Below are 13,772 nucleotides of genomic sequence, written 5' to 3'. Positions count from 1 at the left end.
CTTATTCAACAATTGCCTATTTAGCATAGATCAATTTTCCTGACTAACAGGAGGAAAACAGACCATTTTCCAAGACTTTGGCCTTTCTCCTCATTGCCCATGTCTTTAGACATGTGGACCAAAAAACATAGCCAAAACAATGTTTTCCTGTCTATGTTGGAAATGGAAATGTTGCTCCTATTTCTAGTTGAAATGCATAGATGGACAAGATTGTGAGTAGAAAATTCTTCAAGTGACACTCTCTTCTAAAAAACAAGACATTTAAAATTATTTGCCACTCCTTCACAAAATTCCTAAATTGGCTGTGTGAAGCAGCTTCCTCGGAAAGGCTTAGCCAACCTAGAATGTCTGAGCATTTTAGGAATTTATAGTTGATCTAAAAGTTGTAACTTTATATTTCTAGGCAAAAAGATTACTGCAGATGCAGACTGCAGCCAGAAAATCAGAAGACATTTACTTCTTGGGAGGAGAGTAATGATCAACCTTGATAAAATAGTGAAGAGTAGAGACATCACACTGGCAACGAAGGTCCGCATAGGTAAAGCAATGGTATTCCCCATAGTAACCTGTAGATGTGAGAGCTGGACCATAAGGAAGGCTGAGCGAAGGAAGATAGACACTTTTGAACTGTGATGTTGGAGGAAAATTCTAAGAGTGCCTTGGAACGCAAGAAGATCCAACCAGTCCATACTCCTGGAAATAATGCCCGGTTGCTCTCTGGAGGGAAGGATATTAGAGGCAAAAGATGAAGTACTTTGGCCACATAATGAGAAGACAGGAAAGCTTGGAGAAGAGAATGATGCTGGGAAAAATGGAAGGAAAAAGGAAGAGGGGCCGACCAAGGGCAAGGTGAATCCTTGAAGTGACTGGCTTGATCTTGAAGGAGCTGGGGGTGGTGACAGCCGACAGGAAGCTCTGGCATGGACTAGTTCATGAGGTCACAAAGAGTTGGAAGAGACTGAACAAATAAACAACAACAAAAAGTTGTAAATCTAGTATAATTAATCTAATAAAAGGAATTGATTGTACAAGTCATATTTTTTCAATCTCAAAAGAATGCAAAGACAACTCCCACAATTTTTGACAAGAAAATCCTATATCAGGTCCTCCATTGGGTTGTCATAAGTCAGAAAGGACTTGAAGACACATGACATACATTACTTATCTGTGGATCTTGAATTTTCAAATGGATACGTGTCTAAGATTATAGCTCTGTATTCTGCATATATTTGGCCTATGTCTTTATTACCAAAATGTGTTTTTATATGAGAAATTATTTACTTTTTTTCTGAATTTAAACACAAACCAGGACTTTTATGATCAACTCAGTAGCCAGGGACATTGCTTGGTTATGCAGGGGGTAGAGCTCCTATAGGTTTCTTTTTTTTTTTACATTTTGATAATTTTGAGATACATTTTAATAGTCTAAAAAGGGTTCAAATATTCAAATAAAAATGCACAAGGTTGAAAAATTCAAAATTGTTTTGTGGATGTAGATGAAAAACAGCTGAAGTCAGATTTGAAAGAGCTGAAAAAAACATAAAAGAAAATACTGAGAATTAGAATGAATTTAATTGTTGCACTCATCCCTGAATACAGTGAGGTACCTGCGGGTGGAGAACAGTAATATCAAACTCAAAACACAGAGAAAAAACTCTTTTAAAAAGATTCCAAGCAGTGAATTCAATTGGTTAATGCTTGCAAATGTTGATGTGAGATGCATCTTAGCATCCAAGCTGCCATTAAGGATTATAAGAGGCTATACATCACCGTAATCCCGATGGTGTGGATGTGGACAATGGCATTTGCTTCACAAAGATTTGGCAAAGGACAAAATGTTCTCTTGCTCCAGGGAAGAAACTATTCTTGCAACTAGCGAATGCAAGATTTAAGTAAAGATTGATGGATAAACCTTACAACCCATGTCCTCTTCAAATGTGTGTCTGGATGATTAAAAAGCTTTTGTAAACTAAGACATCACCTCAAAGCAATTTCTTAAAATAAGGCATTCATTAAACTTTTGCCATGTGGTGAACTGCAGGTCTGATGTTAATAGCAAATACTCCAGTGGACTCCTTCCCAGACTGTCTTCTTGTTGACCAAGTGTTATCAAATAGAGATTAATTGTGCATTTTATTATCTGCTAATTACTTTCCTGAACTCGGTCCACTAAAAGGTGAAACAATTGGCCTTTGAGATATGCCCAAGTCAGGTGTTTTTTCCTAGACACAATTGAGGTTCAAAGCCTGAATTAGTAGAGGAAGGATAGAACTTCTGATTGGGAGAAATATTTGCTGATAATGTTGCATATTTTTAAAACTCATAGAAGTAACTTTCATGACTATTCTGTATAGCCAGATCCAAGTAATGTGACAAGTGATTGGCTATCATATTGAGCTTTGAATCCATTGCTCATTGGGTTGCTATGAGTTTTTCAGGCTCTATGGCCATGATCCAGCAGCATTTTCTTCTAACATTTTGCATGCATCTATGGCTGGCATCTTTAGAGGCTCTCCTCATTCTTTTCTGAATGGTAATTCAGCAATGGGCAAAGTGGGACATTCTGAGGGATACTTCTTTCAAGGACTAGGGCCTTCTTGAGTCACAGCAACTCTCAAAATAAATCCATTCTGGTTTCTAAAAGTCTTCTTGGTTTTTTTTATAATTCTTTCATACTTCAATGGATTCTTAGAAAATGTCAGAGAGTTGCTCTTGTTTCATACCATCTAATTCTACAATTCCACATTCTTTGAATTCTGTGGGAGTTGTAGAAGTGGCCTTGGGGCCACACAGTATACAAGTTTTATGAACCCATCCTTAGGTAAAGGTTTTCCCCTGACGTTAAGTTCAGTCGTGACCGACTCTGGGGGTTGGTGCTCATCTCCATTTCTAAGCCCAAGAGCCAGCGTTGTCCGTAGACACCTCCAAGGTCATGTGGGCGGCATGACTGCATGGAGTGCCGTTACCTTCCCACCTATTGATCTACTCACATTTGCATGTTTTTGAACTGCTAGGTTGGCAGGAGCTGGGGTTAACAGCGGGCGCTCATTCCGCTTCCAGGATTTGAACCTGGGACCTTTCGGTCTGCAAGTTCAGCAGCTCAGTGCTTTAACACACTGTGCCATCACCATCCTTGGTTAACCCATAAAAAGCAAGAAAGCTGCATAATAAACAAATGTTTTATGTACATACTATTTCTGGTCTGTGAGGTTCAATGTTATGGTTGGGCTCTGTAGTTCAAAAAGATCACCTTAGATGTTTAGATGTGAATATAAAGCACTTCCCCAGAAAACTAAACAAATATTAGAATTGGTGCAGATACTGTATCTGAGAGCCAACCTAGTCCTCCTTCCATTCACAAAGGTTCAGAGCAGGAAGAGGAACTGCAGGAGAGCTCCTCCTCCCCATTACCAATAAAGTTGTAGAATTTGCCACCTGACAGACAATTTCCCACAGATGGGGCAAAAGTCTACAATCCAGGCACGAAGAAGAATACAGCTGTGAAACGTACTCTTGAATACAGCTGTGAAACGTATGCCTTGAATGAGTTGTTGGCTGAATGTCTTTTTAAGCAAGGAATTTCCTTCAGGCAAACTGCTTGATACAATGTCAGCTCACTTCTTGACAACTCAGGGCTCTTATCAACCTTGGATTTATGAGTCTGGGCCCCCATCCAGACAGGCCCGATATCCCAGGATCTGATCCCAGGTTAACTGAATTATATGAGTCTGCACTGCCAGATAATCCTGGAATATAGGACCTGTCTGGAAGGGCCCTGGGAATGTTAATGATTTTGGATATGTCCTGATTCCTGGACTTCAGATTGGCACTTTGGATTCTGTTCTAGAGTTGAGAGCAGAATATTCTACCTCGCAATTCCATTGACTGATTCCTCTGATGCAGACCTGCAGAACCTGTGACCCTCCAGATATTTTGGACATCAACTTCCAGAATTCCTGACCATTGAAGAAGCAAGCTAGGGTTTCTGGGCAAGCTTTATGTATCCAACCACCCGAAGGCCTGCAGGTTGTGCAGGCCTGCAAATCTGATGTCATGGTATGTCTAAGTTTCTAAAGGTGTTTGTAGCACTGGTTGCCATTGGTGTCATAATAACACAGACTAGAACAAATGGAACTATGTAGCTGACTCAAAAGGAAGGCATGGGAGACTTCAGCATTCTAATTTCAGCCACACCTACTAGTATTGTGAGGAAATAAGGGGCTTTCTTTCCAGGTTAATCAGATTAGTTTCAAGGAAAATCAGAATATATTTGTAAGATCAGCAGCAGTTGGTGGCTCCCATGTCAGGAAGATGATGAATCTGATTCCAGTTTTACTTTGACCTGTAATGGAGCTATCCAAGGTGCTGAACCCTCAAACGTTTGTGTAAGTGTGTGCACGCACACACACACACACACACACGGTTAAGAAACTTAGATTGTTATTTCATGGTTTAAAGTAACATCCCATGTAGATAAATTGCCTTATCAATGTGGAAATCACCAACCACAGTAAAGACTAAAAACATTTCACTTGCATAATTTGTAACTTCTAAAGGAACTGGTCATCAACAGTGAACAAATCAGGTAGATGAATGTTGTCTTTTATGGGATGCAATTAAGATATAATTATAAAGCAATCTCATTCTTCCAAACTGGAGTATTTCACTGAACATCCCACATGATGCTGTTACTCACACAGAAAACAGTCAAATATCTTTCATGCAGCTTGCACATAAAGAATAGATTTTAATATCAGGCTATATTAATTAACCCACGTTTTTCAGCAATTGCTCTTATCCACTTATATTCCAATCTCATTTATATAAACGACACTTGTTCCCACTTCAGTGACACTCTATATCAGCTTATAATTGAAACATGGATATAAAATTGAGGGCTTATTAAAGGAGTGTGCTTTAAAAAAAGAATAAATAATGCTTCAACTAAATGTTAAGAATCAAACAACATGGTCTCATCCACAGCTCGGTGTCTGAAAGTTCCAGCACTTAGAAATAACTAGTTACAGTTGATGAAGTATTTTCCATTAAATCCTTGTAGTGAAGTTATGTTACATTGCGGCTGTAAATTAATTAGGAAAAATGTTTTGTTATTTTACTGAAAATTGTTAGCTATTTTAAAGGTATGTGACCTCACTAAAAGGTTCAGGAGAAAGCTCACATAATTCCAGGGATATCTTATTTTGTGCCTTCTGCTGCTGTCTCAAGTTCTGTTGCATATGTCCAAGTGGCAGGGTCATTTGTGTAATATAGATAGATGGGTTTGGTTTTTTTGTTGTTGTTGTTTTCATGGGTCAGAAGCTTTTAAGGGTTTAATTTCTTTGAAAAAGTTACTAATTAATATTAATTTAGTTATTTTTTATGAAATGGAAAAATACTTTTGAAAAGAAACACTACAATGGTAAATGATTACTTTGAGGGTGTTAGTTTTGGCATTACTGTATGATTCCCATATACAAGGGACTGGGATTTGTGGTTTTTTTTATCCACATCCAACAAAATACATTTTTAAAAAATTTTGTGTCTAAAGCATTGCATAATAAGTAAGTTTAAAAGCGATAAAATAAAGGAATCACAAACAGCTAAATAGTTTTAGACCAAAAGTGGGCAACAGCAATCGCATTGTCCGTAGCTTTTTTTTTTTAACAAAATACATAATCTGTAGGCATGACTCTTTGATATTCTTGGGCCAGATATCCTTTATTTCATTAGGGCTTGGTATTATCCACGATTTGATATATCCATGCAACGTTTGAGAATATCCTCTGCAGATACAAGGATCATTCGGTATAATTTAAAACTATTTTTAAGAATAACTTCTGATGCTCTAGAGAAGTCTAATGTGAGCCAGAGTTTTTGATCAAGTGGTTGGGTTCTGCATAAACATTCTTCTTTTATATACATTCACGCAGAAATCAAGAATTTAGTCCAAACTAATGATCTCTCCTCCGCCCTTCCCCAAGCCAGTACTATGTCTCTCTTGTCTGAATTCATGTTTCCCATTTCTCCCTAGAGCAAGAAAATACATGTTTACATAAAATAGAACATTTGTTTGCAGTTGTTGTCAGCTCGCCTTTTACAATCAGTCAGTTCATCCAGTCAGTCAATTCATGTATGTTACCAACACAAAGACAAGGGATTTTATAGTACCACGTTATCACAACAATTTTGTTTGTTTTCTTTTAAAATAATGTGCCAGATGGGGGTCATTGTTTACCACTGTTCAGTTGACACTGGTGTAAACCATGTGTATGTAGTTCTACATAGATTATAAAGCAAAATTTGATTCAGGGTTGCTTAAATGTCCTACCGATCTAAATGATGTCTAAGTTAAAGGCATCTTATGGAAATCAACTATCCAAAATATTAGAGAAATATCGTTTTCTCACTTAAATGCTTGGAACCAGAAGTTTTTTTGGAGTTTGGATACTTTTTAAAAAATTTTTTTTGAATACTTGCACATACATAATGAATTTTCTTGCCAATGAGAGCCAATTTTATACATGAAACAAAGATTATGTACACTGAACTGTAAAAAAAACAACAACAAGCTGTTACTATCTCAGCCACCCATGTGGACTATTTTGGATTTTGGATTTCCACTTTCTGCATTAGGTATGCAAAGCCTGCATATGATTCAAGTGTTCTATATTACAGGGGCAGAAGATGTTTAACTATGCTGCATAATATAAAGAGACATTATTCTGCAGCTCAGCTCTTCACAAACTACAAAAAAAGATTCTGTTGCTCATGTTTGCACTCCAGAAATAGTGTGACAATGACTATCCGTCTACAGATCTATGTTTTATGTGGCAGGTTTATCGTCTTAGCATTTCCTGGCTGTTTTTACAACCTAATATAACTGTTTGATGAATATATTTCTCAGTTCAGACACAGAGGGGACTAAGTGCTGGTTTCAAATAGTGTGTAACTTGAAGTAGGGCAATTCATTCCACTCTATGTGTAGACCCTGAGTTCCTTTCACACTATACAATTATAGCATTGCAACTTCATTTTAACTGCAATGATAACATCCTATGGGGCCTGTAGTTTAGTCATAGGCAGGCACTAGAGGAGGCACAAATTCTCTGGCTAAGAGTTCTAATTGTGTCTCATTAAACTGCAATTCCCATGCTGCTATTAAAGTGAGATCATAGTACTATAATTGTATAACGTGAATGTATTACTTAATTGAGTTTGGACAAATGGACATTTGTGTGATCCAAGTTTGACCACCAATTTTGACTGCATGACACAACATGGGAAATCAAATTATGTTTTAATGAACATACCTTCCAATAAGAAGATTGTCTGGGAAACAAACAGCTATGATTTCAAATGAGCCTTCAAGAACTGGTGAATTTGTGGGATTTTTCTTGAATTAATTCCATTTACAACAAATGCTCGTGGAACAGAAATGCAGCCTTTAGCTGTTTATACCAGGAAAATTGAACATCATCAAAATCATATCTGTCTTTCATATCTGCAGAAAACAAACCTCTTAGCTAAAGTGCTTTGTTCCTTTCTCTCACCCCAAGACAGAATGTCCTCATTGATTGTTGTGGAGTGACAAATCAGCTTTTAGCTTAAGAATGTTTTGTTTCCTTGAACTCACACTTTCCTTGCATAAATCTAATCTCTACATAGCAATGCTGATTTCTAAGAACTGGTCCCTTCCTGACTCAAACCTTCATGTTTTTATTTTTTCCTTTGTATCCAAGGAAAGAGGCTACCAAGTCTTGTTTCAAGTCTTGTTCCAGGTCTCACAACTTCTTCCATAGGAAGGGAAAATTTGAAGAAAGACATTCAACACAATATTACTATAATTCATATAGAAGATTATCTATGGATTCTACTAACATGTAAACTAGACTTAGATGACATAAATTGCAAATAGTCATCTTTGTCTGTCAGTTCCTATTATTAACCACAAACCATGTTTAGAAGAAATTAGTTACTCGTCATAATTTATTTTCTCACTCTGTAATACAGGTAAAATACAATGGATTGTAACTGGGAACGAATAAGGGTAATGCAATGACATTTATGATGCACCAATTAAGTAAATGTTAGAGGGAAAATGTATGTTTCATCTGCTGGTTCATGCTGTTCATATCATGTGCTTCATGTTTTTTGTGAGTGCTGAGCAAGGTCAGCAAGGTGGATGTCAGGAGAATATGTTTTCTACTGCAAGACAGTGGTGTGTAGTATGTCAGTGTTTTGAAAATGATGTTATCAAATATAAGTAGAATGCATGCCAAGTCCTAACTTCAGTGAATAGTCACAACTATAATTGGGACTGAATCAATTGCTGAATTACATAAATACATTTACTTCTGTTGGGACAGACAACTGAATTGAAGTCAAAACTACTTTTAAGATACTGGATATAGTAACATATTAGTTTTAGAAGCCAATTATTGGTGAACAGGAGATGGAAACAGATGTACTAGATAGGTTTTAAGTTTCAATCTGCCTCAAAGGCCTAAGAGTGATAAGACAAATCCAAGGGATGGTTTATTTCCTTTTTCAGTTGAGAGCTTTCTCTTTTTGTTCTGTTCCCTTGTCTACTTTTAGTCCTGCTGATTGCTTTTATCTGCCCATTAAAATTTTGCTAATTTTGAGTTGTTCTGCTTTCATAACCTTTTCCTTTTCCTTTTATTTGTACTTTCGGTTTTTTGTATTATTCCTGGAAAGGGTTATCACGGGGAAGTACAAAAGTATTTCTATATTGTTTAAAGAAACAAGTCTGACTTATCAAACATAGCCTAGGTCTTCCCCAACCCACCAGATACCATCAAACTCTTTATCTTCACCATGCTGTACATGTTGTGAAGACTGTGCACCTGGACATCCTATATCTGGTTCAAGGTCCTGCTATCAATCATATTCTAAAACATAACATCATAAGCCCTAACCAGCCATGAGATTTCATAGTGATTGCAGACTGCAGACCTCAGAAATGCTCCATGTTCCCTACCTCCTGGTTATAGGCATGGATATAAATAAAATAAACCATTTTAGGTCTTGTTCTAGATATACACATGCGCATACATGGCATGGTATTCCCAGCTTTATTGGAACAGAGCCTTCATTGAAATACTATTCAACATAATATTTCTTTATATTAACAGAATTATTTCAGATGTCAGAAGTTTACACTGAGCCTTTATTTTCGGGATGTGAAATTTATTTATAACTATTTTAGGAGGCGACTGTGCCTTAATGCAATGTTCTGAAAATGTCTATATGATTGAAATCTTTTTTCTTGGTTATATATATATATATATATATATATATATATATATTCTTTTCATATAAAGAAACATTATTTTATATAGTACTTCAATAAAGGTTCTGTTCCATAGAATGCTGCCAAATATATCCCACTGTTACATTAACGATTGAAAAGCGTGATCTCTAAATTAGATGAAAAAAGAACGTATCTCACAAAATGTACAAAGAACAAGAACTGATCTCAACTTTACTTTTTAAAGGCACGAACAAAAGCCACCTAGGATTAGAGAGCAGATTATAGGATTGGTGCCTTCCTTCAGTCATAACTGGCAAATCTACCTTTAAATGGTCAGGTGTTCTCTTAACATAGAAGCTGCAATCAAGACAAAAATCAGACCTGTTTAAAAGCTTGCAGACCCCTTTCTGTCAATGGTTTAAATTAGGACATTTCTGTTTCCATGAAAGCTTGAATGGTATCCACAAAAGAGTAGCCTATCTGTCCTTCTGTTTCATAGGTTGGTAACTTTCATGGGTAATTTAGGGAATCTAGCAGGGGATGAGGGTGGTCACATTTTTCCAACACCAGTCTATTTTTTGCAAAGGCTTTACAATGTCCTTTCTTGAAAGACAAGTTACATTCAATAACATTCTGTCAAACATTAAATATGAATTACAACATGCTTTTAAAATATCTCTTTCAAAACAGAAGAAATCAATTCTAGTTTAAAACAAACTTTCTTGCATTATCCACATGCTTTCAAACCTCTCAAAATTAAGTTCAAAAACCCATTTCAATTCAGATAGTGTTATGAGTCAGACGCCAGCCAATATCAGTTTATTGCAAAAACAACACAAAAGAGCCTAAGAAACAACCAAAAGGAGGCTCAAAACACTTTCTCTTCAGTGTGAGGTAACAATGTCCAAAAAGAACTCAAAAGACCCAAACTTGGAATATAATCTGGATTATCCTGGGAAATAATCCAGATTAAAACAAACTTAGTTGAAAAGGCTGGAAACTCGCTCCACCTGCTGGTTGGAGCTAAACAAACACAGGAAAGCTACCAGCAGTAACCCACAGTGACCAACGGCCACACAATGCCCCAAAACGTTGCTAAAGCAAAACTACATTGTAAAGGAGAAGTCACAGCTGACACGTCCGGTCTGCATCATTAGGGAGAAGTCACAGGCGTGGAGTTCCAGTCCAAGTCATCAGGGAGAAGTCACACTCACCGAATTCCAGTCCAGGTCATCAGGAAGAAGTCACAGTCACCGAATTCCAGTCCAAGGTAAACACAGAGAGCCAAAGCGACGGAGGCAAGTCGGCAGTTAATGCATAAAACCAACACAAGACAATCCAGCGCAAACCCACACAATGGCAGCCCCCATTGCCACTAAAAACCCGGGTTAACACTTAGGTCCCAAAGCAGTCTTCCAAACATGTCTTCTGAAACAGAGATCCCGAAAAGCGCCCAACAAAACACCTTGCCGATTGCAAAGTTACATTAGCAACAAACTTACTTTTATCTACAAGTCCTCCTCTGAACTTGAGCCAGCCAACGCCCCATCCACAGCTGGTTGCTGCAAATCCTCATCAGAGCTGGAGTCACCCAATGCCCCACCTCCAGCTGCAGCCCTTCTACGATCTCTCCAGCCAGACCACCTTCTATCCAAACCCATAACTCCCCAGGATCCATCTGTATCTTCTCCGTGCCATCCCTCAAATGTACCACTGCTTGTGGGCTCCTCAAGAATCTCCCGGATCTACTGAACCTTAGTCCAATCCATCACCTCACTCCCAGAGTCTGACATCCCATCCTCCTGACTCCCAGTCCCACAATCCCCTTCAAAACCCTCAAAGGTATCATCATTAGAGGGCTCCATAAGTATTTCCCGGATTCTCTTCCTTTGTTGCTCCTCATCAGACTCTTGCTCACGAGCAGTTTTCCTGTCTCTTCTAATGCAACTAGTAGGATCTCTACTTGAAGACTCCATCACAACAGTAAGTGTGATGAAATTAACTAACTGTGACCTGACCTTAAATGGTGAAGTATTGTCTCTTCATTAAACCATAGGAGTAAAATATGGCAAAAATTAAGTTTGCATGTGTTGAGTGGAATGTAATTTCATTGTACATGTATACAGTGGTACAGTAACAGTCATACTTTAGGTATAGGGAATTGTCTGCGGTTGTGGAATAATTTTCCCCTCATCTGACTTGTTGTAGAACCGTATAAGCTCATGCACATTCCAGAAATACATGTTAAACACTTCTTATCCAGAATTATGAAATCTATAATCCAAAATCGTCTACACGGATTGCTAAGAGAATAGTAAGGTTTAATCTTTGGCTTTCATTTAGCTTATATGAAGGGGAACAGAACAAAAGGTTACTTTATAGTGTTTGTACAGACAACCAATTACAGCATTCAGAATGCTACAAAGTGAGGTTAAATTCATGCATACACAGATTCAACCCAAAGTTCAATGTATTCATTTGTGCCATGTTGTAGTAATGTTAGGGTTCCCAAATAATAAAAAGAGGGGCAAGGTGGGTGACAGGAGCCTAGAATTGTGTTAGCATGAGCAACTTAGTTTGAGTGATAAGAGCTACTAATCTCAAAATAATGTATGGAAATATTAACCCATATAGAAACTTATGAAATTACACTGGATTTTTAGTTCATCACTTTGAATTGATCTTTAAATGTGCTGCAGTTTCCACTTTAGATGAATATTGGTAGCAATGTGGGTCTGACTGAAACATTTAGGTATATTTTATTGTATTCAAGGAAAAAGTCTTCATGTACCTGAGAATGGTATGAATCTCCTCTTCGTTCATAGATGACACATTGAAAGGACTCTGCCTATTTGCCTGAAGTACATACAATTTGTGAGATTCCCCCTTTTAAAAAGAGAGAGAGAGAGAGAGAGAGAGAGAGAGAGAGAGAGAGAGAGAGAATATAACACATGAAATGGGAATTATTATGTTTAGGTTTCCACATGGGATTTTACTTTGATGGAAGGATAGACTCTTAACACACTCACTAGACTGGTTAATGTCTTTGCCTTAGATATATGAACATTGTGGAATTATAGAAATCAGATTTGTTAGCCCATCCCTGAAATCTTTAGAGATATTTCTTCAGAGTTATACTTTCTTCCATTTTATTCAAGAGAACAAGAACTCTGACCACTTTTGGTGACAGCAGCCTTGACATTTCTTAGGCTCTCAAAGATCCATTACAGATCAGAGCACTAAAGGTAATGCAGCTCAAGAGCACACAGACCTCTTATCCTGAAGAGTGTGAAAGCTACTGCATCAAATTCCATTCAATAAAGTTACAGAAGAAGGGGAAATTTATTTTAGGGAAAGACTAAACATGATTAAAAAAATAAGGAAACATGAAATGATTCATTTCGGATAAGCACCCACACACAGAAACACTTCCTTGACTGCTTCTCAGCCTGACATAATTAGGTACACATTGATATGCAAACTTATAGTCACATTTGAATAATATGTACAGTCACCAGAAAGTAGAATGTAGTTGGAAAATAATTTTGTTCCATTTAACTTTTGATAGTTACAGTTTGAGCATCACTTACCCATAATTCTGAAATCCAAAACACTCCAAAATTCTTCACATGAGTGATTGAGATAGTGAGACTTTTGCTCTCTAATGGTCCAGAGTACACAAACTTTGCTTCATGCACAAAATTATTTAAAATATGTTTTATCTTCCAACTATGTGTAAAGGTGTATATGAAACATAAATTAAACTCATGTTTAGATATGCATTCTATTTTCAAGGTATCTTATGCAATTACACGTATTCCAAAATTCAAAAAATCTGAAATCCAAAACTCTTCTGTTCTCAAACATTTCAGATTAGAGACACTCAGCCTCTTGCCTTCCAAATTTGTAAACTGGAACACATGTCTTTATCAGATTTAAAGAACTGCTTCACAAAATCCAAATAAGTTCAAATAAGTTGACCTTTTTGTATCTGAGATTGTTTGAATTTTGTGATCCAGTTCTTTAAACAGAAACTAAAGCCAAAGAATATAATTTTTATATTTATGGAAGAAATATATACAATTATTTCTTAATTTTTTGCAAATTATGTATGTTAGGCAAAAGTGCAAATTAAATAGTGTTTCAATACAAATGCATACACATGTTCATAAGGCCTTAAAATGTTAACTGATGTAGGGACATGATAGAAAGTGGAAAAAGATGGCAAATGGGAAAAGCCCAAACCACAGTTCAACCCCTCCCTGCCTTGAGTTTATTGCAGTTCATGAAGAAAGTTTAAATAGGTAATAAAAATTGACCAAAAGTAATAATTGTGCTTTGGATTTTTTCACAGATTTCTTGCTACATTCACATTTTATATATTTTGTATTGTTTTTAATGTTAAAGACAGCTGACAGCTGTCTGGTTACTCATGGGAAAACATCATGAAAAGAAGAAACCACAGCACTTTGCATTCCTTGATCATAAAAAAGGATTTGAT

At 36.9% G+C, this 13,772-nt stretch overlaps 1 long non-coding RNA gene across 1 annotated transcript in view; it reads right to left on the bottom strand.

Moving 5' to 3' along the window:
• LOC107983305 (uncharacterized) overlaps positions 1-13,029 on the bottom strand; it is a 39,100-nt gene extending 26,071 nt beyond the window's left edge. Inside the window, exon 1 of the long non-coding RNA XR_010006629.1 lies at positions 12,063-13,029. This is a non-coding gene — a long non-coding RNA (uncharacterized LOC107983305). The remainder of the gene's footprint in view (positions 1-12,062) is intronic.
• Between the last annotated feature and the right edge of the window lie 743 nt (positions 13,030-13,772).

This window comes from Anolis carolinensis, chromosome 5, assembly GCF_035594765.1.
Source record: "Anolis carolinensis isolate JA03-04 chromosome 5, rAnoCar3.1.pri, whole genome shotgun sequence".
NCBI classification, from domain to species: Eukaryota; Metazoa; Chordata; class Lepidosauria; order Squamata; family Dactyloidae; genus Anolis; species Anolis carolinensis.
This window is presented reverse-complemented; position numbering and strand designations above follow the sequence as displayed.